This window comes from Chelonia mydas, chromosome 7 (genome assembly GCF_015237465.2).
Source record: "Chelonia mydas isolate rCheMyd1 chromosome 7, rCheMyd1.pri.v2, whole genome shotgun sequence".
Taxonomy (NCBI): Eukaryota; Metazoa; Chordata; order Testudines; family Cheloniidae; genus Chelonia; species Chelonia mydas.
The window spans coordinates 55848163-55875750 of record NC_057853.1 but is presented as its reverse complement, the minus strand read 5'-3'; the positions used below and the strand labels follow the sequence as shown (position 1 = coordinate 55875750).

Sequence of the window (27588 nt, the reverse complement as noted above, 5' to 3'; positions counted from 1 at the left end):
ATGGCGAACAGCAACCAGTCCCACACAGGTTTGTGGGAAATTGAAAGTAGGCATGAAAATCATAGGGATAGAGATGATATTATGGGATGGAGAACACAGCATTATGGGATGTTGTCGCCTTGAGCCCAGTCACCTGTATACGACTTGTTTATGCTCCGCCATGCATTGCCAAAACTACCCAAACAACAGTGCGCTGAACAGTGGTGGGTTGCTTAGTGGGAGATCTACCCATAGCTCATCACCCCATGCATTGGCACAAGCACTCTTGGCTGGTACGTGCGGAGCTGACACAGGGAGCCAAGTACGCGCACACACAATCAACGTACTAACTCCGGCAGCTGTACACCAATGTAAAGCGCATTGGCAAAACTTTGTAGTGTAGACATGGCCCCAGTCTACACAAGGCAGCGCTAACGTGAGGCATACTGGCTCTCTCAAGGTGGACACACGCACTGCTTTGCTTTGAGGCGCTTGCACGCCCCCCCTCCATTCATTTCATATCACAATCACAGCTCTGGCCAGCTGCTCCAGCTAACCCTTCCACCATTCCATACAGTTAGCCCCAACCTCAGTGACTGCAGCTGGAGTGAATACAGATGATTCCCAGCCCCAGGGAGGCAGTTATGATTTTGTGGGTGATACCTTAACTCTAAATTACCTGGTTTTCACAAGTTTGCATTTAAAATACCTTCACGCTTCAGTGCCAGGTTTCTGAGAAGTTTGAGTTTCGCTGAACTCAGTGTTCTAGAAGGACACAATTGTTCACTGGTTCTTTTCCCCACTATCCAGCCCACACAGGTTCACAGACCGGCTCTTGAGCTGAAGAAAGTATGTCATTTATTTGCTGCTTCAGTGAGTGATCAGTCCATGAAATAGGGCATAACATAGGGTTAAATGCAAGTGCACCCCCATTTTCAGGTGTTTGCTTTACATACATTGTTACAAAGCTATTCTTTATATATTGGGTAACCATCTTTCTGCCTAACACTATGATTAGTTTGCTAACTCGGTTGTTTTCCTGATCAAACTTCTGATGCGGGTGGCCACATGATGAAGTTGCTAGCTCAGCTTTTCACCTGGCTGTTCTCTTTACTTGCCAGACAAGTTGGCATCTTTTCATATGTTCTGACACCTAAAATATACATTCTAAATATTACATATCCTACAACAGTATACTTTGGGACAACCTTAACTATGTGTTAACCAAGTTTTTTGTCAGTATAAGTATGTAATATTTCAGCTAACAGCATGCCTCCATGCAATATTTATCAAAACTAGAGAAGTCCATGGAAGTCTGGACAGCTTTAGAGAGATTCACTTTATGATTAACTTTTGTCCTCTTTGGACAAATATCTGGGGAACAAAGACTTGAGGTGCAAACACACATGCTATACAAATAAAGTTTCAAAGGAGATAATTCCTATTTTGATATTAGGTATCTTTTGCTGGACAGTGACTAATCTAGTTTACCAAGAGGAATTGAGATCGGCTATTGGCTTGCATGCTCTGTTCCACTATACAATATATAAAGTGTGGATTCCGAAATACCAATCAACTCCCTGCTAGAACCCAGAATAATTGCTACACTCTGTAACAGAGCCTCTGGGAGAAACAACTATTTTCCTGGCAATGTGCATCTCTTGCCTTCTTTTCCTTTCCGCATGGAAAAAGATGTCTAGAAGTGGGAAGCTGCCGCCTGGCCCTGTTGCTTTTCCCATCATAGGAAACGCGCTGCAGCTGACTACAAAGAACTTGCCCCGATCAGTCCATGAGGTAAAAATGCTTGTTTCTCATCCATTGTTTGGTTGTAGGTGGAGGTTAAGTAGAGCCTAGCTCAAGCAGAACTCTGTGAAATGTCTCGCATTTACACAGTGGCAATCCCATGTCACTTAGCTCCTCAAAGTTCAGTCTTAATTTTTTTCCCCACAAAAACAATCAATCTTGAATGCTAGATATAAACTGTTCATGTTAACATATGCCTTTTAATATAGGCGTCTTAGTCACAGGTAATCCAGAATATACCTACCCAGCTTCACTACAATCTGTATAGACAATCACACTGTTGGGGGAGTGGTCTAGTAGTGGGTTCTGTTGAGAAACAGCAGTCAGACCTGGTTTTTATTCCTACCTCTGCAACAGACTCCGGCTCCATCTACACTTGGAGCTAGGGGTCTGATTCCCAGCTCACATGGATGGACTTATGCCACCAAGCTAGTGTGCTAAAAATAGTAATAGCTGTGGAAGCATGGGCTAGCCACCCCAAGCATAAATCTACTTCTACCTCTTGGATATGTACGCGGGGCAGCTAGCCTGTGCCACTCGCCGTGCTACTATGGCTAGGCTACTGTTCTTAGTGAGCTAGCTCAATGAGAGCTGGCATGAGTAGGTCTGCTCGAGTTGGGAATCAAACCCCTGGCCCCAAGTGCAGATATAGCCCATGTGTGCATCCAAGTAAGTCACCTAAGCGCTCTCTGCCTCAATTTCCCCATCTGTAAAATTGTTGTAATAATATTTGCCTGCTTCACAGGGGATGGTAAGGTGTCAGCTGCAGGTCAGCTTTGAAAAAATGGCCTCGTTCTGCTCCATGCTATTGTTTCACTATAATTATAATCTCAAATACCATCGTCTCACATGCGAAAGGCAATCCACAGCCTGGGATCTGACGGCCACATTGATTTCTTTCCTTCTCGCTCACCATCGCAAATAATAAAAGTTAAACAGGAGAAACTCTGCCCCCAGTTACATCTGTTCAACCTCATTCTCATTGAATCCTACCCTAAAGAGTTACAGATATGGGATGATTTAGTTGGGGATTGGTCCTGCTTTGAGCAGGGAGTTGGACAAGATGACCTCCTGAGATCCCTTCCAACCCTGATATTCTGTGATTCTATGATATGTAACCCCTTTGTGGTTGATTTGCACAGGTGTAAGGGATTGGAAATTAGGCAGTAAGTCTATTGATAATGTAAAAGGGGAACCAGAATCTCACTCCACTCTCTCGCTCTCTCTGTCTCTCTCTCTGGTTTTGCAGGGCTGACAGGAATAAGGAGTCTGTCTTGTCATTATAAAGTCAGCCGATGTTACTATGAATAAATGGAGGCAGGAGTTCTCTGGCATTAGAAGTGTCATTTGTACACCGTCATTTTTCAGAGTAGAACTGAATTGTCATTAGTTAAATAATGCAAATTGCTAGAGCTCACAAATGAAAGGACCCGCAACTGCCAGCAGTATGAGATAATTATATAACACAGATAGAATGACCCTTCTTTCACATTCACTCTATCTCTCTAGGAAAAATACAGTGTTAACAGAACATCAAGATTAGAAATTGAAGCAAAAGTCAGGCAATTCCCAAGTCAGAATAGTAAACTCTGACTAGTATTATCTTAGCCGCATATGAGCTCTTTCATTAATTTGTAATTTGATCTGCTTACATTCTTATTCTTAATTAAGTGGATTTATGTTAAAATGTGCTGGCTATGTGTGTTAACTTTGACAGCTCAGTGCAAAGTACGGCCCGATTTTCACGATATATTTGGGCTCAGAGCGGGCTGTGGTGCTGTATGGACACGAGGTTGTGAAGGAAGTGCTGGTTGATCAAGGGGACGAGTTCAGTGAAAGAGGACGTATGCCAGTATTTGAAAAAGGTAAATTTCCAGTAACATCAGCATATAAATCTGATGTTCGCTGTATGTGGAGAACACCACTGAGAAGACAAAAGGGGAAGCAGCTGGAGTTTCATTTAGAACAGTAGCTAAGATTGGTTCCCTTCCCTGTTACTCCACTAGCTCCTTGACATGAATGGGTCACAACATCTCACTAAAGGTGAGTGAGAAGCAGTAACTAGGCCATTGCACAAAAGAAGGGCTGGAATACAGCCAGGAGACCAGAGCTGGAGAGGCCAAGAGGGTCAGAACAAATCATGAATTCCTATCCCCTTCTTTCCCTGCTCAGTGGTGTAACAAGGCCCCAGAGAGTCCTGGTCCAAGAATAGATTCGGATGCCCTTTTTCCAATAACCGGTCATAGCACCCAACTTCTCTCACTGCCCACCTAACATGCCAGCCTACAACTCACCTCATCACCCCCAAAATCCCCTATTTCCCCCCACATCCCTCACATCTCACCCCACTTGCCCTTAATCCCTTACCCTGCAGCTCACGGACGCTCCCCACTCACCCTATAGCACCTCAACAACTGGCCCTCCAGCCTTTCACCTACTGCCCCGAGACCTTCCTGGCCACTCACCGGTGCCCCCGCAGTTCAGCGTTCCACTGCCATCCGAGGCTAGGGCTGCTCCTCCCAATCCTGGCTGCCCAGTGGTGCCCATCTCCCACCCCACACTCACGTGGCCTGAATCCAACTGGAGTGATGAGTGGGGTTGTGCACGGGGTTGCAGCACCATTCAGGTTTGGTCTGGCTACTCCTCCATCATGACAAAGGGCAGCCAGTCCAAACCTGAGTGCCCAGTCGCAGCGCCACTCAGAGCTGGCCCGGCTGCTCCTCCATCCGACCCCATGCTCCAGGTGCCGCGCTGGAGCGCTGCTCCATCCGGTTGGGCCCTGTAGCCAGACAGCCAGCCCCCCCCCCCCCCCCCCCAGACCAGCATTGCTGGAAACACACGGGAGCCAAAACACCAGGGCGCTCAGCATAAATTCCAGCACAGCCTTTGAAGCTGTGAGAAGCACAGGTGTGCTGCTACAATGTGCCTCTGGGAACATATACAACGATTAGGCTCACAGCAGGCAGAGGCGCTGTGACAGACATGGCTCTTAGCCCCTACTAAAACAGCATGATGCACACACATCAACATCCTAGGTGGGAAAATATTTACCCTGATAAAAGAAATGTCCAGTAGTCGAAACTTATTGTTTCTCCCTTGCAAGTGTGAACTACTCTTGCGAGAGCTGGCGTCACCCCGACAGACCAGCCCCAATTTGGCATAGAAAGGAGAAAGAGAATAAAGGAGTACAGAGGTATAAGTAGGGGACCTACAGCACCATGATTTTTGAGTGCTTTTCACTATCTATCTGCTGGTCAGATAAGTGACAGCCTCCCAAGGCTTCTGCAGCTAAGAGGGTCCCTAAGCCTTGTCCCTTATTCGTCTTTCCGCGGAATTGAGTGACCGATCCTGGCTTGGCACCGCTGGAATCGAGAGATGCAAGGAGGGTAAGAAGCACCCACACCTGATCTCCTATCTTTAGTGTACACATATTTTGAAATAGAGCTCTATACTTTGTTTTCTTTCTTTGGGATTGTGGCTTCAGTTTTTGTAACTTGTTTGTGTGTGTAACATCTCTACATTTAACTAAGTAGGCACTAGCAATTTTGTAACCACATGATTAGAATCTAGTTTAATAAATTTTGGTAACCATTGTGCATAAGCCTGACTTGTTTCTCTGGTTTACTGTAAAGCAGCCAACACAATTAAAGAACCTCAGCCGTTTTGGCTATAAAGCCTGGCCATTAGGTGAGAGTACTAAGAGCCTAGCGTTGAGTTGTGCCGCCTCCACGGGGCAAACTCTTGGGGCACCTGTCAGTCAATCCTGGCTGCCCGCTGCGAAGGAGCTCTGAGCTCTAGCAGTTAAAGTCACGGGTGTGGAGAGGCTCTTATTGCTGCCATTGGGGCACCTGTCAGTCAGTGTTGACTGCCCGCTGCGAAGGAGCTCTGAGCTCTAGCAGTTAAAGTCACGGGTGGTTAGGACCTTGGGGCATCCGTCAGCCTAGCCTGGGCTGCCCGCCGCGAAGGGACAGTGCGTCCTAGCGGTTAAAGTCACGGATGGTATAAACGGGCATAGCTGGCACCTCACCAAACATCCCTGGCCATCGGCTAACAGGCCCCCATAAACTCCTGGGCTCTGGTGACTGCCCCACTTGTGCCGTTGTAGCTGTGCCATTGCCTGTCCTCACTAGACTAGGCACGTCCCAGGAGCGGTGGAGGATTGTTTTTGTTATTGTTTCACTTTGTTGCCTGATCTGTAGATTATGTATTCGTTATATAGATTACTTAAGAATTCCCAGTTATCACTTTTAGGGTTGCCAGGTTCTTCCCCCCAAGATCAGGCCCAGGATTATTAAAATTATTATACAGTTGGGAACCTTGATGTGCACAGTTGCAACACTCACACTCCAGGAACTCTTTTATATTTACAGATATAGTTTATTAATACATTTAGTACTGTCACAAACACCCCAGCTCAGTAAGGTAGATAGAGATACTACAGAATGTACATCTGCACACCCATATACTCACACCATCCCTTGCAGAATAATCTGAAATGTTAGCCATCATCTTCCTCACCACCTCCCTCAACATCACCAGTGGCCATCATTCTGGCACCTCCTAAGGACTACATCTCTCTCTCCTACTGCCCCTAGGCTGGGATGCCACTTTTATAATGTGTTATGCTAATGCCGCTATGTCCGATGCATATTCAGTAGGCGATTTCTCCTCTTTTCCTTATTTGTATTTCCTCACCTTACTAATGTTGGAGTGTCTTTTTCCTATAGGTTGGTATATCAGTGATCTCAACTTATTATCCTATACTTCCATTCGTTACCATGGCCTCTTATGATTAGGCATCACATTTGTTATTTTTGTCCTAACTGGTTATTTCAGTTCTTTCCAAGTTGTGGTGTACCTGTTTAAGTTTAAAAGGGTCTGAATTTAGGAAAGCCCCTGTGCCAATCTGCTTTAACACATCCTCTAAGTTAAAGGTCACAGCCATACATGGATCTTATGCTTTAGCTCATCACAGTCTATCAAGGTGAAAGGTCCCAAACGTCTGTATGCTAACTTTGCCTTAGCTCAACATACAGGATGTGGCCTGCAGGTCCCTTGTGTTACAGCCAAAGTATACTCTAATATAGACCTATAAATCTATTATAATAAAACAAATAATCAAACCCATAAGAAAATAAGAAAAGATATAAAGGCAGGCAAGGAAGCAGGCTAGCCTAAGATGTATCTTGTGTACCTGTTATGTAAGTCAGTTCATTGCCAGGATACTTCTGTGGTTGAAATATTTACCTGAGGTCAGAACTTCCCTTTAAACTCTATTTTCAGCTCCCCAAATACTTGGGGTTTTCTGTTGTGCCCTTTATCTGTGCAAAGTTTATCTGTTCAAAGTTCATAGGCCTCAAGCCTTATGTTAACTTGCTGAAGCTAATGTCTTACAGGATCTAGGCCTGTAGGTTTCTTGCATTACTGCTGAATATAATGCAAAGCAGTAAATATAATAAAGGCAAGCTAGCCCACTGGGCTACAGTAGCAGTGAATATAACAAAGGCAACCTAGCCCACTGGGCTACAACTTGGGGCTCTCAGTTTTTTGAGATTCTTTGGCAGTGAGGGAGTAATAACTAAGGGAACACCAAGATGTCCTCTTTCGGAAAGTGGTTTGTTTCATTCATGGATTACAGTTACAAAGCCTGAGAAAAAACCCGCTCGTGTAGTTACTTTATTACACATTAAAAACTATGTTAAAAGAAAGCAGGCCACAAAGTCAAGTCCTTGAACATAAGGAAATGCAGAATTAAGGTGACCTGTGTGACTTTAAATCTGCTGTCTTGTGGCAGAATTATTAACTTCCTCATGGGCTTTTTTTATGGAGTTAATCACTGTAGCACATGAGCGATTCACAAATATTAATTAATTAATTAATATTTATTAATTATTAACTTCCTCATGGGCTTTTTTTATGGAGTTAATCACTGTAGCACATGAGCGATTCACAAATATTTATTAATTTATTAATATATCTTCACGACACCCCTGGGAGATGAGGGGGTATTATCATCCCCATTTTACAGCTCGGGAACTGAGTCAGAGAGATTAAGGTTAAAAAAATGTCCACTCATTTTGGGTCTCCCATTTGAGATGCCCAGGACTGGTCTGTTTAAAGGGGGGAGGGACAGCTCAGTGGTTTGAGCATTGGCCTGCTAAACCCAGGGTTGTGAGTTCAATCCTTGAGGGGGCCATTTAGGGATCTGGGGCAAAAACTGGGGATTGGTCCTGTTTCAAGCAGGGGATTGGACTAGATGACCTCCTGAGGTCCCTTCCAACCCTAACCTTCTATGACCTGATTTTTTCGGAGTGCTCAGCTTTATGGATGTTCAAAGCAGAGCTCCCATTGACTTAAGTTGCTGTGGGGGTGCTCAGCACTCCAGGGGCTCAAGTTGGGCACCCAGAAAATGAGGAACACACGGATAGTGACTACCTGAAAAAAAATTGGTTGAAGGGACCTGTCTAGTAGCATCACATAGGAATGCGGTGGCAGGTAGAAGGGTAATATCCAGTTCTCCGGGGCAGCATTCTACTGCATGTTCATGAGACCATCCTTTCTCTTCCTGCAGTTCTCTTCCTCATTCATGGCACTTCTCCCAGCTTCCGCAACAAATAAGGCACAGACACCAGACTCCTCCACTACGGTACCCCGATTCATTGACAAATCAGGTTCATCCTCTGCTCTGAATGAGACAGGGCACCCTGTAGAAAAAATAATGTGTGTCTCCTAGATTTCATGACTGCATCATAAAGGCACAGGATAGGGTTGCCCCCACAATCTTAATTCTGGCATTTCCTAACTTTTGAGTGCTTGACTTTGCAATGTTAATGTTGTTTTAAAGTAGTTTTTTGTGTGTAATTTCCTAGCATTTTCAAAAAGCAAAAATTCCATCATCTGGCCTCATATTGACTCCCGCATGGTTCATCAACAAGGTTGGAATCTTTAGCTGCCTGGCACAGACCTCTGCCCCTTGAACTAATGGAGGAACTGATAGCAATAGTGGGTTGTCCTTTTCTGTATGGAACAGTGGTAGATGGAGATGAGATATAGACTTTGCCAGTTGGTTTCACAGATATTTGTTGACAGTAGACAAGCGGTGAGTCTCAGGAATGTCGGGTTCCATTGCAGTCTCTAAGGGGAGTGTTCTCTAGTAGTTACAGACCCTTCTGCCTGTTCCCCCCAAGCTTGACTACTTTTGCCCTGTCCCCTCCAATCTATATCCCTGTCCCCAGTCCTTTCTTGTCCCACCCCTAGTTCCTCTTCCCAGTCCCATTCTCCTTGCCTTCCTTATTAATATTTCTCATCCCAGCCCCAGTCTCCTTGCCCAGTTTCTCCCCTCTGGGCTCCCTGTCCAAGGCCCAGGCTCCCCACTGCCCTCATTCTAACTTGTCTCATTCTCCCTACCCCCAGAGCCCATCTCCTTGTCCAGTCAGTCCCAATTTCCCCCTCTGGCTTCTCGTCATTCCCATCCCATCCAGTTTCCTTGTCCTAGTCTCCCCCTTCACCGGCTTTTGTCCCAGTTTCTTTGCCAAGCCAGTCCCAGTTCTCCCCCTGCACCCTGGCTCCTTATCAGATAGGTTGCCCATCTTCCCTTCTCCCCCTTGCACTGATTCACAGGCCCAGTCTCCTTGCACAGCACCCGCTCATCCCCCAGTTCCTCATCTGATCTGAGTGAGTTCTCCTTCCATCCCTGCCAACTGGGTCCCAATCCTCCCTGTTTCCCAGCTCCCTGTCCCAGTCTTCTGGCCCATTCAGACCCAGACTCCTCTCCCTCCCCCGGCTCTTAGTCCCAGTCTCCTTGACCCCTCCACTCCCAGCTGCAATTAGAGGGACAGTCTGGCTTTCCCCTCTAGACCTGGAATAGAGCATGCTCAGTTGCTCTGTGAACATGGTGCATGCATAGAATGCTCAATACTAGGAGCTGAGAGGACAGAATGTTCTGTTATTTTAGCCACTAAGCCAGGGGTGGGCAAACTTTTTGGTCCGAGGGCCACATCTGGGTGGAGAAATTGTATGCAGGGCCATGAATGTAGGGCAGGGACAGGGGGTTGGGGTGCAGGAGGGGGTGCGGAAGGCAGGAGGGGACTCAAGGTAGAGGGTAAGGGGGCTCAGGGCAGGGGGTTGTGGTGAGGGGTGCAGGAAGGGTTCAGGGTGCGGGCTCCGGCAGTCTCCCTGCCTGCCCTGGCCCTGCGCTGCTCCCGGAAGTGGTCAACATGTCCGGCAGTGGCTCCGGGAGTGGGGTGGGTCAGGCAGCTCTGCCACGTGTTGCCCTTGCCTACGGGTACCACCCCTGAAGCTCCAATTGGCCATGGTTCCCCGTTCCCGGCCAATGGGAGCTGCAGGAGGCAGTGCCTGCAGATGAGGGCAGCGCACGGAGCCCTCTGCCACCCCCTCTCCCAGGGGCAGCAGGGACATGGTGCCGGCTGCTTCCAGGATCGGTGTGGGGCTAGGGCAGGCAGGGACCCTCCCTTAGCCCCGCAGCAACATGGGGCTGGCAATCCTGTGGGCCGGATTGAAAGCCTTGACAGGCCGGATCCAGCCTGCGGGCCCTACTTTGCCCTCCCCTGCACTAAATCCTAAGGTCTCTACTGAGTATGTGCAAACCTTAATGTTTTTTTAACATAGTTTTTGGTGTGTAATTCCCTAGGTTTTTAAAATAGCAGATTGAAAAAACAAAAATTCCATCATGTGGCATCATATTGACACCTACATGGGTCACCAGCAGGGCTGGAACCTTTAGATCCACTGCACAGACCTCTGCCACTTGAGCTAATGGAGTAACCGATAACAGTAGTAGGTTGTCATCTTTATATGTGGACCAGCACCAGGAGCTGAGTGGTGCTGGTGTATGTCCAGTGATGATAGTATCTTTGGAGACTTTAGCCATTAAACTCTAAGTCTCTACTGACAATGCGTGAAATGCGATTTTTCAAGGGCTTATAACTTAGTGACATTTGGGTAGATTTTCATGGGGATGGCAAAGTCACACATTGACACAAAGGCCAGCCCCTAGCCAAATTTCAAATCCCAGCTCTGACAAATGGGAGTGCTAGAGTTTCTCAAAAAAAAGGTCCCAGCGTTTTTTAACATGGGCAGAACAACATATTTTCCCCTAACCTTGTTTGTGGAAATGGCTGAAGACTTCGCCTGTAATATTCAAAAAACGTTCAACCTGAGACACACAGAGAGAAAAATTTTAGCCCAAATCGTTAAAATTTGGCAAACTAATGTGTTTCCCAGTTTACTTCTCATTTTTACTTTGTACCAATACACATACTTTGCTCTAATTACTGTGACTGGAAGAAATGTCATTACTGTGATGGGCCACGCTCTGTTAGAGAACAAACTACAGGTATTGGACATGCTAATTGTGACAGGGTATTGGCTAAGAAACTCTGAGCCAGGCCTCTGTCATACCCACTCCAATCAAGAAAGGGGAATTGGAACTGGCTGAATAAGCCCAGGCCTGAGTGGCAAACGGGGAACAGCTGCCGGCCTCATTAGCTAGGGGCTGCATAAAGGCTGGCAGGAAGGAAGTCAAGGGGAGAAGGAAAGGGAGGAGCCAGAGAACAGAGGGAGTGGGAGCTCATCGCTGCTGGCTGCAAGACTGAAGCTGTTTGTAGCTACAAGGTGGTGGGAAAATAACCTGTAAATAAAGAGCACCCGTGATTACACCAATGCAGAGGTCTCTGGCTGGTTTGTCTGCAGAGTAGGAGCAGAAGCTAGAGGGGCCCAGCTGCACCTCATGACAGTAATGAATTGAATTATTTTTCTTCCTCATAACTGCTCTGAAACTGCAATGAGTTTAATGTGTAGGATATTGTGGTTAATAAACATATCAAGCAGATAAAATATGAAGTGATGACTGTGTAACACAGTCTCCCAAGCAGAACACAGATACAAATAAAATTTGAGTTCAAGGTCATAAACTCAAAAGTTTATGAACAGGATTGTATGACAGCGTTGACTGCTATAGCAGGGGCCTGGACTCAGTGACCCGGAAGGTCCCTTCCAATCTTATGTTCCTATGAAACTTTGAATAAACAATGTTTGGATGGGTTTGAAAGTCTGGCTCCTCCCTCCTTTCTTTCCCATTCTCTTCCCTTTTTCAGGTATTCCTTTCAACAATGGGGTGCCGTGGAAGCAGCTAAGCCAATTTACCCTCACCACCTTGAAGAATTTTGGGATGGGGAATAAGAGCACTGAACAGCGAATCCTGGAGGAAGCCCATTTCCTGGTGGAAAGGCTCAAAAACACTCACGGTGAGGATCAACTTTATGTCTGTTGGAAATTAGAATTAAAGAGTCAGTTAAAGTCTTTCTGTTTTTCATGATATTAACTGTTTGGTTCAAACCTTTTCTAACTAAAGCCTTTAGCTGCACAATACAAAAGTATGTGGGCAAAGATCTAAAGATGACCTTTTCTGGCTGTTTTTCCCCATGTTTTCTACCAACTGATCTATGGCTAGTGAGCAAATGGAAAATGTTTGTCTAGAGTTTTCAGAAGCTAAGACAGTGAACCAGGTTAGAGTGGATCCATTTATCTTCAGTCTGCTGCGTTAATGAGACACCCAGGCCTAGAGTTTGCTTATTTTCATTTTCATCTCTGCTACACGTCTGATACAAATTTGGCACCTACATTCTATAATGATGGGCTCCCACAGGAGTGATTGGGAACCACTGTGTAAATGGACAGTGCTTTATAAGTGACCCACTAATTATTACTATTTATATTCCAGTAGTGAGTACAGATCCCAAGATTGGGGCTTTATTGTGTGTATGCTATACTAACAGATAGGAAGGACTGTTCTGTACTGCAAGCAGCATACATTTGAAATAGACATGAAAAATAAAAAGTGGAGGAAGGAAGTGTAATGGATCTGCTAAGCAGGGGACTATATGGATACCATCCTGGCAGACATGCAGGAAACCTCTTGCCTGGTGTATTTTCATGACATCATCACTGGGAGGTCATTTGAGAAGCACCCGCAGAAGTTGGGAGCTGTGCTGGAGAGGCTACGCCAAGCCAACTTAAAGGTGAATTCAGCAAAATGCAATTTTTTTCTGTGACAAAGTAAATTACCTGGGGCATATGATCTCAAGGGATGTTGGTGGTGAAGCCATCCAGTCCTGGTCAGTGCCAAGTCCTCTCACTGAGGAGCAGCGTTTCATTGGCCTGGTTTCATACTACTGGAGAGTCGTCATTTGTTTTGCCACAATTGCACAGCCACTGCTCAAATTGGCAGAGATGAGGTGGATGTTTGAGTGGACTAGTCCTGCCAAGAAGCCTTTCTGGAACAAAAGTGGAGGGTCATGTCTGTAACAATATGGGCCTACTGAGATCCCCAGCTACCATCCATTCTAGACACAGATGGCAATGAAGCTGGTATTGGTGCTGTCTTGACTCAACCATATGGAGACAAGGAAAGAGTAATTGCATACATCAGCAGGATGCTGAACAAAGCAGAGCAGACCTACTCCATGGCTAATGCAGAGCTGCTGACAGTGGTGACCTTCACAAAATATGTTTGCCACTTCCTGCTGTGGAAAGAATTCCTGTGAAGAACAGATCATGGTTCCCTCTGGGGGCTTTATAATTCCCAAGGACAATTGCGCTGGTGGCTGGAACAGCTGGCTCAGTTCCAGTACCAGATGAGGCACTGTCCAGGGTAACAGTACATGAATGCTGATGCTCTGTCCAGGAGACTGAGCCTGGACAGTGCTTGCAAGGAGGGCGGTTATGAGAGGCGGGTGCCACCCTGAGATAAGAACAAAAGCAGGCTCACACCCAACAAACCAAGCAAAGGGGGCTGCCCTGAAAAAAGATTGTGATCGCAGGCATATTAGCCAGAGAAAAGGGGGCACTCATGAGAGGCGGGTGCTGACCCCCTTATAGGGACTTTTGGGGATGGAGAAGCTTAGCCAAAGGGTTTGAAGTTGATGCTACTGGCCTGGATGGTGCAGGTCACTTAGGGACCATGGATGTCTTGTTATACCTGTGGGACTCATAAGACCGATCATCCTACACCCAGAGCACCTATGACAGACAAGCCACGCTCTGGAAATGGTAGCTATGGTTATTCTGGGAGAGTCAGTCAGCATGCCTTTGTGAGAGCAGGCTACTTCTCTGAGTGGGCAGAGGCGTATCCACTGCCTGATCGAGAAGCACAAATGGTTACTAACCTCACTCCTGGCATACTGACCAATGGTGAAAATTTTGAATCATGCTTATTCTGAGGGGTGACCGACCTCCTTGAGATAAATAAGACCTGTACTACACCTTACCACCCACGGACAGATGGGCTGTTGGCGTCAGGAATCTGGGGCTGCAGCAGAGTCGGTCTCTGGGCAACCTAATGAGGGCAGCTGGCCTGTGATAGGCTGCCTGATTAGCTACACCACCTACCTGGTGGGAAGAGACAGCGGACTAGCTCTTAAGCCCAGCTGCAGCAACACTTTGGTGGCTGCTCAAAGCATTTGCCCATGGTTGTGATAGCTCCTGCTCCTGCCTTGCCTCATTCCAAGTAACCTGGCTCCGACCTTTGGCTCCAATTCTTGACTTTTGACTTTGGCTCTGGCACCTGACCTCTGGGTCTGACCCTGGACTCCTAGTCTCCTAATCCTGGCTACCAACTCCAGCTCTGAGCAGTAGGCATGACGAGCCACACCCAGGTCTCTGCCAGGTGGAGCATCTAAACTGTACATTTGCAGCTATGTTGTAGATGCCAGTCAACAGAACTGGGACAGTTTTCTTTCTCTAGGTCATGATGACCTACAGGACTAATGTGCAGTTGTCCCTGGGATACACACCATATAATGTGATGTTTGGGCATGCGACCACCCTCCTAGCAGAATTGCTGGATGGGGTAGCCATGACAGATGAGTATACTAATCCCACAGAGTACCTAGCACTTGACAGGCATCCTCAGCACTGCTGTCCAAGCAATAAAGCCTCATCAGGGCCACCTAGAGACAGAAGGAGCCCTAAGATTTAAGGGGGACTGCTCAGATATACCAGGAGGGTGAACTGGTTTGGGTCCACAGAAGGAAAAGGAGTTTGAGTGCTAAGTTACAGCAAAAGTACAGGGGCTCATACAGGGTGGTCAGCCAGGCATCAAAGGTATTTTGGATACAATCCATTGTCCTCAGTGGAAACAGTTTTGTGCTACATTACAACAGGCTAAAACCTACTTGGGTCCTTACTGAACTGAAAATATGATCAACTTGCCACAGCAGAGCCGAGGCAATGATTGAGAAAGCCACAGTCAGCTGAGAGGTTGACTCCCAGAGCACTGGAGAGGACCAGGCCAGGGCGAACACTAGCATGTGTCTCATTGAGTGGCGGCAAACCATCATATGGCATAGCCAGGTGTGGCTTTATCAGAAGGAACTGAAATGAACAACAAAGAGAATCACCAACAGTGGGAGGTGAACCTGTAACAGTACCAGGGAGGGAATTCTGTAATCTGGGCTGAGGTGAGCCAATGAGTGAGCAAAACAAAAAGGATCCAGTGATACAGGAGAATCTGAGGCCACAGGAAGAGCACAGAGCCCCCTGCTGGCACCAAGACTGCCACATGGACTAGCACTATGCGCCGCCAGGACCCCAGACCCCTTCCCACATCCTTCCCACCCTCCTGCACCCCAAACCCCTCATTCCCAGCCCCATCCCAGAGCCTGCACCCCCAGCTGGAGTCCTCACTCCCCTCCCACACCCCTGCCCCAGCCCAGTGAAAATGAGTAAGGGTGGGGAAGAATGAGCGACAGAGGGAGAGGGTTGGAGCCAGCAGGGGTGGGGTCTTGGGGCAGGGATGTTCGGTTTTGTGTGATTAGAAAGTCAGCAACCCTAGTCAATGGGGGAGCAGCAGCAGCTGGGCAGGGAGCCAGTGCAGAGGGGCCCAATGAGAGACACTAACGGAGCTTTGCCTGGAAACCTGAAAGCTCCTATTTGCTTGAACAGAGACTGCGCTGGAGAGGGTGTGCCAGGCATGAGCCCTGAAGGACCCGGACTCCCGCCTGGACTGCCCCAGGGCCAAACAGCAACCACTAGGCCTCACTGGGAACTGTAACTGTTTAAACCTCTGTATCTAGGGTATCTGCACCCTTTGCTGCCAGCCCTGACCCCATTCCCTTTTCCTGAGCCGTGGGTCTGAGTGGCTGTTGGGCCCCCACCAGGCTAGCACCTACAAGGCCTAGCTGCTGAAGGCCTAAAGCACTTGCCTCCGAATCATAGTATGAATGGCACACTATTGGTACCTTGGGGCTTTGGAGTACTCCAGCTCTGAGGAACCCAAATAATTACAGGATTGTTTCCCTTATTTAAGAAATGGAAAGCTGAGACACAGAGAGATGAAGTGACTTGCTCGAGGTCACACCTGGGATGTCTGCAGCAGAGCTGGGAATTGTTCCCAGATTTCCTGAGACCCAGGCCACTGCCTTAATCACAGACCATCCTGCCTCTTTGCAATATTTAATGCAACACTAAGGGCTAAACTGAAGTTGGCTCTGCCCATCTGGTGAATTGTGAGTGGGAGAGGAGAATGCACTGAGCCCCTTCCCCACCCCTGGTACCACATTAGTGCTGCAACTTGTGCACCTGAGCCAAGGGCAGCTATTGCTGTTGGGAATGAGTCAAAGAGAATCGACGGGTGAGGGACACGAGTAGGGGTCTGGTGCATGAAGAAAATGCTGCTTCTGGATGTTCCCCATGAGCACTGTGGCCTCAAGTCAGAGGGGTGAACTCTTGCCCATAATTCCCAGGAATGTTGTGCCGGTCCCTCTGATGCTGCAGCCCCAGGTTAGCTCTCAGTTACCAGCCCCGTGTGTTCCTTGTGCTTTTGAGGAAGGAAGAACCTGAAATGGAAGCTAAGATGTCACTGGTGAGCCAGTGGGAAATTCAGCCTCTCCAGCTGTGTTAGCTGAGCTGTGGGGCCTGCTTAGTGCACAGTGAGGGCAGAAAGCAGCCCCCTCCCCTCTGCTATTGTGCTGGGAGCCTTTATTCCTTCCCTAGCACAACAGTCGTGTGTTTACGCTGCACGGCCTGGCCTGGCAGTGCCAAGGGGAGATTGCTGCGCTCTGGGAGTTAGTGATGATGCTACAACAACACAAGCAATGGCTCAGGCAGAGCCCTCTGAGCAGGATCCTGTTGTGAACAGGTTGGGATCCTTTCTGTGAAATGGGCCCCAAGACAGACAGGCAGGTGTCACCCAGAGAGGCACTGATGGCCCCTGGTCAGACCAGAGTGTGCCCAGCAGAGCAGACAGAGTGAAAACTGATTGCCAAGAAAAAAAAGTGGCACGTGTTTAATTTAGCATGTGAGAGGTAAGAGCGGGGATTGGGGCAGCCCTAACCCACCCTCCTCAGGGAATATTGCTGTCAGCCCCCCTTTGACTCTTACCATGTGGTTGGAGATCCACAATGTCCTCGTGCTGCCAGTGACTCTGATGCTGAGGGTGAAGACACTGAATTAAAACTGACTCTTTTTGAGTTTTGTTTTGCTCCAGGGCGGCCCTTTGACCCCACCCTCTTCCTCACCCATGCCGTCTCCAACATCATCTGCGCCATCGTCTTTGGGGACCGGTTTGACTATGAAGATAAGAAGTTTGTGACTTTAATAAATCTCATAGAGGAAAGTAACAAGCTCCAGCGCTCCCCCTGGACAGCGGTATGTTCAGGGGTTTATTCCATTCTTCTCCTTTGTACTGGGGGAGAGGACAGAGCTTTCTTTCTTTAACTATTAGTTTTCCATAAAAAATGTTATTTCAGATTCCCATAATGGTCTCCTTCTTGCTAGGCTGTAGCTACTACCAAACCCAGCCTCAAACTTGTTTCTAAGTATAGTTTAAATTCCCACACAAAACACATCATCATTAGCTCAGAATTAAATTTGCTTAAGGATATTCACTATCAACATTATCAGTAAAAATCAAGGAAGTTGCCAGTTAATATTTTAACATCCACACCAATCACATGTCACATGCCTTATCACATAAGCAGCATGATAGTGAATGTGATCATATTCCTCACCTCCAAAATAAACTCCTTTTCACTTCCAGCTCACAGCCACTCACCTCCATGCCCCCTTCCAGAAAACCTCACTAAATGTACCAAACGAGGGGCCAAACTGTCTGCTGGCATAACTCATTTGAAATCAATGGGGTTACATTGGCAGAGAATGTGGGTCTCTTAAATTCAACCTCAGCACGACTAAAGTAAATTTCCCTTTGAAAATCTATAATGTGCTACCACTTGCTAATAAAATCAGAGTGAAGATAGTGCACTTCAGTGGGATTTTTCAAGAACAGGATGTGTCTATTGTGGATGGTTTTATTCTGAAAATAATGGAGAGTCTTTTAGCTAATGTAACTGAATGTCACTGAACTTTTTGTGTGGAATATATATGCATTGGGTAATGTGGGTTGGTAAAGTTTTCAAAAAGTTCTTTAGAATCCATTTAGAAAATAAGGTGTCACAGAAGAGTCTGCTGCTGTAGTTAGGTCATTTGAGTAAATACTATGAAGGAAGCTTCTCTGCCCAGGAAAATCAAGATGTGTTTTTCTTTCAATCTTTACAGCTGTACATTTTTTCCCCAACTCTCATGGATTACATTCCTGGGCCTCACCAGAGAATCTTTAAACACTTTGAGGAGTTGAGGTGGTTTGTTCTGGAGAGACTGGAGATGCAGAGTCTCTCTGGAGCCCAGTTGCCCTCGAGACTTCATCGATGCTTTCCTCATCAAAATAAAACAGGTAGGTAAAAACTGCAGCCCTTCCCCTTTACTGTGGAGTGGGTTATGTATATCAGTGCTATTTATTTGTTAAGGAACAACAGAGTACGTGGCTTTTCAGAAGCCCCTAAAGGGTGACAAGGAAATTATAATATAAAGGGGGAAGCCCTACTCACCTCATGTAAAACCAACTTAGTGAACAGAAATGGCCCAAAGCACTGCAATAATGCTGCTGTAATCTCCAGTACTATGGCCCATTTCTGTACGATTTGTATCACGATGCCAGGTGGGTTACATTTTGGGTAGAAAATGAGACTTCTTTAGCTTGTGACAATAGATCCAATGCTTTTACAAGCAATTATCAGCCATCTGTACCAAACCTTTTTGCAGGAGGAACAGAACAGCCAGTCAGAATTTACCACTGAGAGCTTGTTAAGAAGAACATTAGGCTTATTCTTTGCTGGAACAGGGACAACCAGTGCCATCCTGAAACATGGACTCCTGCTTCTTATGAAATACCCAGAAATAGAAGGTAACACACACACACACACACACACACACAATGTTAAGTCTTGGTGAGATGTGAGGAGTGCATGGCTCTATAGATCAGTAAATGGAAGCAGAGCCTCCCCCCTGAAATCACCAGATCACATCTGGCCTGGGTTGGCAGTGACCTGTGTGACTGTGAGTTCATGTGAAGTGAGTTGAAGATGTGTTGGGGGACTTTCTTACTCCAGTTTCCTGCAGGCAGAAGTTCTCATCCAAAAAGCACCAGTACAATAGACATTACTTGTCCCCATGCCAATGCCAATATGGGGACAAGTAATCTGAGGAGAGGATCCAAAGGCTGACTGGGCTGTTGTGATTGAATTCCTCTCTCAAATCCAGATCAGTGTTCAGGTTCTCTGATAAGGGAAGCGTATCTGCATGTCTACACTACAATTAAACATCTGTGGCTGGCCCGAGTCCGCTGTGTCTGGCTCACAGGGCTTGGGCTACGGGACTGTTTAACTGTGGTGTAGATGTTTTGGCTTGGGCTGGAGCCCAGGCTCTGGGACCCTCCCTCTTCCTGAGTCAGCGGACATGGCCAGCCGTGGGTGTTTAACTGCAGTGTTAGTAAAAGAAAAGCCTGCACTGCCACGGACCAGGCTGTGCCTGTTCTGTGGGTAACAGATGCTTTCACATTCCAGGGCTGTCAAACAGGCCCCTTCCCCTTGAATGAAGGCAAAGTTATTTTGTCTTTGGATTTAATGGACTTGTAGAGGACAGGATTATGTAAGGGCTTAAATCAAAGCTCTGTCAGTGCTAAAAAAACAGCTGTATCCAGTGCTAATTCTCACCTCGTGGGCTTCCAACTTCAGATTAGCAAATGGCCTTGACAGGGGGGAGATGCTTTGGGACTCTCTTGCTTAATAGATATTTAGATGCACTGGTGATAATTTTACATTGTGCTCTAGTTAGTAACAGAACCAGGTATGAACAATATCACTGCCCTGTAATTATATTATTGGCCCTTTGTCATAGCTGTGAAGTACAGTAGTTTCTGTAACACAAAATTTGACTTTTTTTTTTAATATTCCCAATGTCCATCTGCTGAGACTTGTGTTTTGCGGGCAGAGCAACAGACTGTTGGGCAAATCTATGCGAATCCTGTTGTTTAGTCTTGGTGTTAAACCTCATTAATTTCATGACAGAGAAGGTTCATGTAGAGATTGACTGTGTGATCGGCCGAAGCCGGAGACCCTGCATGGCATACCGAAGACAGATGCCCTATACAGATGCTGTGGTCCATGAGATCCAAAGATTCATCTCTCTCATCCCTCTTGGTGCCCCACGTGCTGTGACTAGAGACACTTATTTCAGACAATACATTATCCCTAAGAAAAGGAGTACTTGTGGCACCTTAGAGACTAACCAATTTATTTGAACATGAGCTTTCGTGAGCTACAGCTCACTTCATCGGATGCATACTGTGGAAGCTGCAGAAGTGAGCTGTAGCTCACGAAAGCTCATGTTCAAATAAATTGGTTAGTCTCTAAGGTGCCACAAGTACTCCTTTTCTTTTTGCGAATACAGACTAACACGGCTGTTACTCTGAAACCTGTCATTATCCCTAAGGTCAGTTCTCGGTGTTTCTGTGAAAGGGCCAGTTCTTCTGCCTTTTTCTCTTTTTAATTTTGAGTTGTTCACAATAGAAATAGTTTGGCCAGTTTTTGTGTAGTAGGAGTTTTAAATAATTGCCAGGAATGTACCAATTATATTGAAACTTTCCAAGCCTCTGTATGCAGCTGAAAAGACTTTGGTAGTCTGCAGGTTAGGGTTTCCATCCAAAAGAGGGTTTGAGAGCCTAGTTGCGTAGCAGTAAGATATGGAATAGAGAATAACTTTAGCAATGATGTGCAGCTAAGATATTGGTACCACACCAACGCGTGCAATCATTCCCCTCTTTTTTGAGGCCAAAGGGGAGTGTTTCTGGGGAAACTTCTTGACACTGTTCGTTCAGATGAAAACAAAATGGCGCATGCAAATGAGCAATGAATGAATAAGTTTAAAAAGGATCAGAGCTCCCCACACCTTTGCCCATTACTGGAATTGAATGCAAACCGGTACAGATAAATACACGCCACAAAACAAAACCACGCTTCAAGGCTGAGGTTTCTGTAAAATTGAGTCGGGCTCTTATTGTTAGTCAGATGATCCTAGTTACTGAACTCAGTTCAGGCAGCAAGCGCCCACCCCTCACCGCCCACAAAAAAAAAAAAAAATCAGAAAAAATATTCATTTAGCTTCTGAAAATATTTGCAATTTGTCAGCAAGTTGGAAAAATCTGGTCTACTTCAGAAATCTTGGTGTGGGTTTTATCCCCCTTCTTTAAAGCTTTAGCCCAATGGATATGGCACTTTCCCTGGATGTGGGAGTCCTAGATTTGCACCCCCACTCTGGAGCAAGGATTTGAACTCAGATTTCCCCAGTAAGTATCCTAAGCACCAAGCTACAGACTATGCTGGGGAGAGTCCTCAATCTCTCTCGCTGAAGCTATTCTGTTTTGTATCAATACTTTAAATATTCAGTGAAGCAGGAACTCAAGTGCAGGTCTTCCCCCTATCAGCTGAGTTCCCTAACCACCAGCACTTAGGTTATTCTGTTCTCAAGCCCTCCTGCTGAAGCTGTTCCTATTTTCATTAGGCCAAAAACCTGGGAGGTAAGAAATGTGGATTGAAATTTTCTCTCTGCTTGACTCAGACGAGGGATTTGAATCCACATCTCCTGCCACCCCGGTGAGTGCCTCTCTCACCAGGCTATAGAGTCATTCTCGCTGGCTCAGTGGATATTTAAATGTTAATAAAAAGTGGAACAGCTTCATAAGGAGAGATTGAAAGGAGCCTATCCTGCAATATGTGAGAGCTTGGAGGTTAGAATCCCCATTTTAGATGGGGGGGGAAGATCTGACTTCAAATTGCTGCTCCAAATTGGGGATTCAAACATGAATCTCTCACATCCCAAGTACCTTAGCCTCTGGCCTAAAAGTTATAGGGAGACACACACCCCTACTCATATGTGTTTTCTGAAGCGAATAAAGAAAAGAAAAGGAGTACTTGTGGCACCTTAGAGACTAACCAATTTATTTGAGCATAAGCTTTCGTGAGCTACAGCTCACTTCATCAGCTGCATACTGTGGAAAGTGTAGAAGATCTTTTTATACACACAAAGCATGAAAAAATACCTCCCCCCACCCCACTCTCCTGCTGGTAATAGCTTATCTAAAGTGATCACTCTCCTTACAATGTGTATGATAATCAAGTTGGGCCGTTTTCTCTCCCCCCCCCCCCAAACCCACTCTCCTGTTGGTAATAGCTTCTCTAAAGTGATCACTCTACAACCTATCTTGAAGGATGGCCCAACAAAAACTCACAAATATTGGGAGACAGGCTAGTCCTTGCCTACAGACAGCCCCCCAGCCTGAAGCAAATACTCACCAGCAACCACATACCACACAACAGAACCGCTAACCCAGGAACCTATCCTTGCAACAAAGCCCGTTGCCAGCTGTGCCCACATATCTATTCAGGGGACACCATCACAGGGCCTAACAACATCAGCCGCACTAATCAGAGGCTCTTTCACCTGCACATCCACCAATGTGATATATGCCATCATGTGCCAGCAATGCCCCTCTCTATGTACATTGGTCAAACTGGACAGTCTCTACGTAAAAGAATAAATGGACACAAATCAGATGTCAAGAATTATAACATTCATAAACCAGTCAGAGAACACTTCAATCTCTCTGGTCACGCGATTACAGACATGAAAGTTGCGATATTACAACAAAAAAACTTCAAAACCAGACTCCAGCGAGAGACTGTTGAATTGGAATTCATTTGCAAATTGGATACAATTAACTTAGGCTTGAATAGAGACTGGGAGTGGCTAAGTCATTATGCAAGGTAACTTATTTCCCCTTGTTTTTTCCTCCCCTCCCCCCCCCCCCCCCGACATTCTTGTTAAACCCTGGATTTGTGCTGGAAATGGCCCAACTTGATTATCATACACATTGTAAGGAGAGTGATCACTTTAGATAAGCTATTACCAGCAGGAGAGTGGGGTGGGGGAAGGTATTTTTTCATGCTTTGTCTGTATAAAAAGATCTTCTACACTTTCCATAGTATGCATCCGATGAAGTGAGCTGTAGCTCATGAAAGCTTATGCTCAAATAAATTGGTTAGTCTCTAAGGTGCCACAAGTACTCCTTTTCTTTTTGCGAATACAGACTAACACGGCTGTTACTCTGAAACCTGAGGCGAATAACTTTTTCCCAGCCAAAACTAATTGGGCCAAATTTGCAAATAGTTTCAGATCAGTGAAACTGCATTTCTGGTGTATAAACTGCATTTGTCTGATAAATTTTACCCAGTTCTAATTTCCACCAAACTCTGAACCTGTTGAGGTTTTAAAATGACCAGAACTCACTATACTCAGGGGCGGGGTTGCTGACTGTGAGTTTCACTGTAAAATTGCATGGGACTTTTAGCGTCATTACAAATTACAGGGAAACTGTCGGTGTGATGAATACAGTATCTTGACAAGGAAACTTCAAATGCTTCAGAGCACGAGTTCAGAGGTGCAAGTGAAACTTCTGGATCTTAGTCAAACTCTCCCCAAACTTGTTGATGTTGAATTCAGGATGGTAATCAAATAGGAGCAACCTCTCTGAAGGGATTTCAGGATTTCCCTGTGGACTTCAGTGGGATTAGCTCTTCTCATGGAATTTTAATATTTCTCTTTCCGGTTGAAAACATGAAGTTCAGGAGCTGCAAGGAAATAAAGAAAAACCAAGATGGGTCCCACTGTCCAGCTCTGAACTTTGAAGGTTTCTCTGCTTTGGACTGTGTCCATTTTAACTCTGTTTATCTGTGTTTGCTAATTTAGGGCACAACGATATTCCCTGCCCTGCAATCAGTCCTATATGACAGCAAGGCATTTCCAAAGCCAGAGCAATTTAACCCTGGGCATTTCTTGGATGAAAATGGTGCCTTCAAGAAGAGTGACTTCTTCATGCCTTTTTCTATAGGTAAAGGTATCCATGTTTGTTTCAGCTCCCAGACTGTCTTCTAGCTTTGCCTCGACGACTCTGCTGGCTCACACTGTCTGCAGAGTGTTTTCTGGTGGTCCATGAAGCTCTCACGCTGGTATAACATCTATCAGCCTTTAAGCCATGTTACTTCCCGCTAGCTGTCTGAAGTGACTTTTCGGACGCACTACACATACTCCTCTCTTTGCTCTGCTTGGCAACTTCATGCTTTTCTGGTGGGTAGTCTGGTGTCAATGAATCCATGATGAATTATTCCTTCAGCCACCTACTCATGATCCTGCCTGCACCTCCTTACTTGTTACTCAATAACCACCACATTACTCTCCCCTTAACACTTATTAGCTAACTTGGGAAGTGCATAAACTATTCCTCAAACCCCACATCTTTCCAACCCTCTCCCCAAACTGGATTTAAAAAGATTGTTTTAAGTCTGAGTTCCATATATTAAGCAATCTTTGAATGGCTTCTTAAGCCCCAAATGCTTTCCTACCATCCTGAACTTGGAGTGACTTCCATTATCCTCCATGTATAGAAACAGCCTGTAAAATGCTGCAAAGAAAGATCTCCAGCATCTCTTCAATATTCCTTTTTCATTGCAGGGAAACAGAGTTGCGTGGGAGAGGGTCTGACTCGGATGAAGCTATTTTTGCTACTGACAACGATTTTGCAGAACTTTATCTTGAAGCCTCTCATTGACCCCAAGGATATTGATATAACTCCAATGAACTTCACCTCCAATACCCCAGTGTCTTACCAGTTCATTGTTATTCCTCGGTAAATACCTTGAAAAGTGATTAATTGGATTGCCTGTGATCTTGAACTCCTTAATACAGTGACAGAAATGAACTAATTGCCATGAAATGCACAGACAAATTAGTCAACAAAATTAAGTGTTATACCATAAAATAACTATATAATTGACTCTAATGGCATGTACAAATCCTGTAGTGTTCTCAAATGGTCTCAGGTGAGAATCTATTCTCAACATAAGCTGGGTATGTTTTCAGTTCATTTGTGGTTTAGTTGACAACCATGAAAACGTCTTTGACAGCTGTAAAGGCTGCTGTATTCACAAGGAGCTAGTGACAATGTCCAGCATTTTGCGTCTGTTCAGCCAATGATAGTGAATTGTGATGATGACGTCCTGCTTGGGTGGGGAGAGTTTCTGTGGCAGGGGACTGAACTGGCATTCCCTCTCTCTGCTTTACCAAGGCAGGTTCAGATTAAAATTCAGTAGGATTAATCTTTTACTCTTCATAAAGATTCTTTCTATATTTTTTGTAACTCACCTTTGGAGACTTAAATCTATAAAATAAGATTCCAGGAATGTCACTGTGTGTCACTCTGAAACCTAAAATGTCTGCTGAGTCAGGGGGAAGGAAGGGAAGTGACTACAAGCATGGTTGAGTTCCTTTTGTTCAGAATATCACCCGTTTGAATAATCATTAGGTTTTGTGGTTTGTTACCATCCAGTTTTTAAGTTCAGTCATTCTGAATTTATAAATTACTCCAGTGGGTACAGTAAGGCATATATTTACGCCCTGCCAAGAGACTTAGACCATTGTAACATCCAGGGAAACTCAACCAGTCACCACCTTTATTCTATAGCTAACTTGTGTGCAACACATTCATTGATTGTATGAGGAAGACTGCACAGAGGGTATATTACTTGGGCCAGCTGCCACACCCATAGGCCGAGCTGCCCCCTGCGCAAATCCACACAGCTCTCCCAGCACAACACAACCACACGCAAATCAACACGGCAACACAGCTAGCATACACAATAACCCCAAACATCACATCCAAGCCAAGAATGTCTGTAGAGTCACTGTGAAGTGAAGGAAACAGCTACAAGCATGGCTGAGAGCTCTTGATGTTTAGAGTATCTCTACTTTCAGTCATCATTCAGTCGTCAGCCTGTTACAGTGCACTTTAAGTTCTCAGCCATTTTTGGCTTTTTTTTTTTTTTTTTTTTTTACCACACAAGCTTAGGAATTATACTTGTGCAACAGCACAGGCTTTCAGCTACTCGTACTTATTTAATGTCACTATTTAACCCAGTTTTACGACATGTAGAAGTATGCAATTGGAAGATACCAGTAAGATTAAAAGAGAAGGTCTATAAAACTGGTTCGTCGACTTTTACCATACAGCGCTGAGTGTTGGGCAATAAAGAAGAAATATGAGCAAATGATCCATTCCCCAGAAATGTCAATGTTGAGCTGGATGAGTGGTCTAAGTGATAAAGACCACCTGAGGAATGTGTATGTTAGAGACATGCTCAAAGTAACATCCATGAATGAAAAAATGAGGGCATGCAGGCTCAGATGGGTTGGGTCCTGACAACTATGTGGGTAAGAAAGTCCAAGAGATCAAGATTGAAGGGAAAAGACAGAAAGCTGAGCCAAGAAGTAGTCATGGGATGTCATAAAAGGAGGCATGTTAGCATGTGGTGTGATAGAGGGATATGGCACTGAACAGAGCACTTTGGAGGGAGATGACTCATAAAGTGGACCCCTTCTGACAGGATTAATGCAAGGAAAAAACCCACTTACATTACACGCAGAGGGTATGGGAAGATGGAAAGATGGATGATGAGTGTGATCCGTTATCCTGCGTTTAGAGACCCTTACACCAAGGGGCCTTGTACTTACATCACCCTTAGGAGATAGGTTAGAACCTACCTTCCTATTCGCTTCTCTATCCTCTCCCATCACTCCTCCTTCCCCAACTGTCGGCTTCATGCCCTCTACCCTGTCCCTGAAGGAATATTCCCTGCACCCTTGTTCATCAAGTGCCCTCTCTTTCCGCATTTCAATCTCTTATTGTTGCTCCTCCCTTTGAGGAATCCCTTATCTTTGCTTTTCCTCATCAGCATCCCCCACCCCTGCACAGCTGCCAGGATTTATGCAGCATCATGCGTGGCGCAGATTTCTCTCACAGGATCCCTTCAAACAGTGGGATGCAGGACCTGACTCCTTGTTTCCCTCAGAAGGGTGTGTGTAGGTGGAGGTCTTGTGGGGAACCAGATGTAACTGCAGATGTGGTGTCTGGGCAGGAGGGGGCCTGAGAATTACTGGACCCCTGTGGTGTTTGCGGTGGGCGTGGCTATGGGTTCGGAGGAATGCTGGGAGGTTGCTCAGGACTGGGCCTGGGTGTTTTGCGAATCAAGGCAGAAAAGTTTTCAGCACTCCCCTCAGAGCTGGGGTGACCACACAGCATAAGTGTGGGGGTTACTAGGGTCCTATAGAAGACAAAGCCCCTAATATCAGGACAATCCGGTCACCCTACTCAGAGCAGCTGTGGCGGGGAAAAAAAACCCAGATGAGCAGCACAGCAGTATGGTGCCGCCACCTCCCCAGTAATTGGTGGCCAGGGCGACCACTTTGTTCACCTGCCCTAAAACTGGCCTAGGGAATCCTGGAGGTGAGTGGGGTTCAGTGGAGTCTCTCTCATTCTTTTGCTTCCCATTAGCCTCCCCCAAT

The 27588-nt window shown here is 45.9% G+C and overlaps 1 pseudogene; it reads left to right on the top strand.

Annotated features, from left to right (window-relative positions):
- LOC102945020 lies at positions 1–26137 on the top strand (annotated as a pseudogene).
- Positions 26138–27588: the final 1451 nt, after the last annotated feature.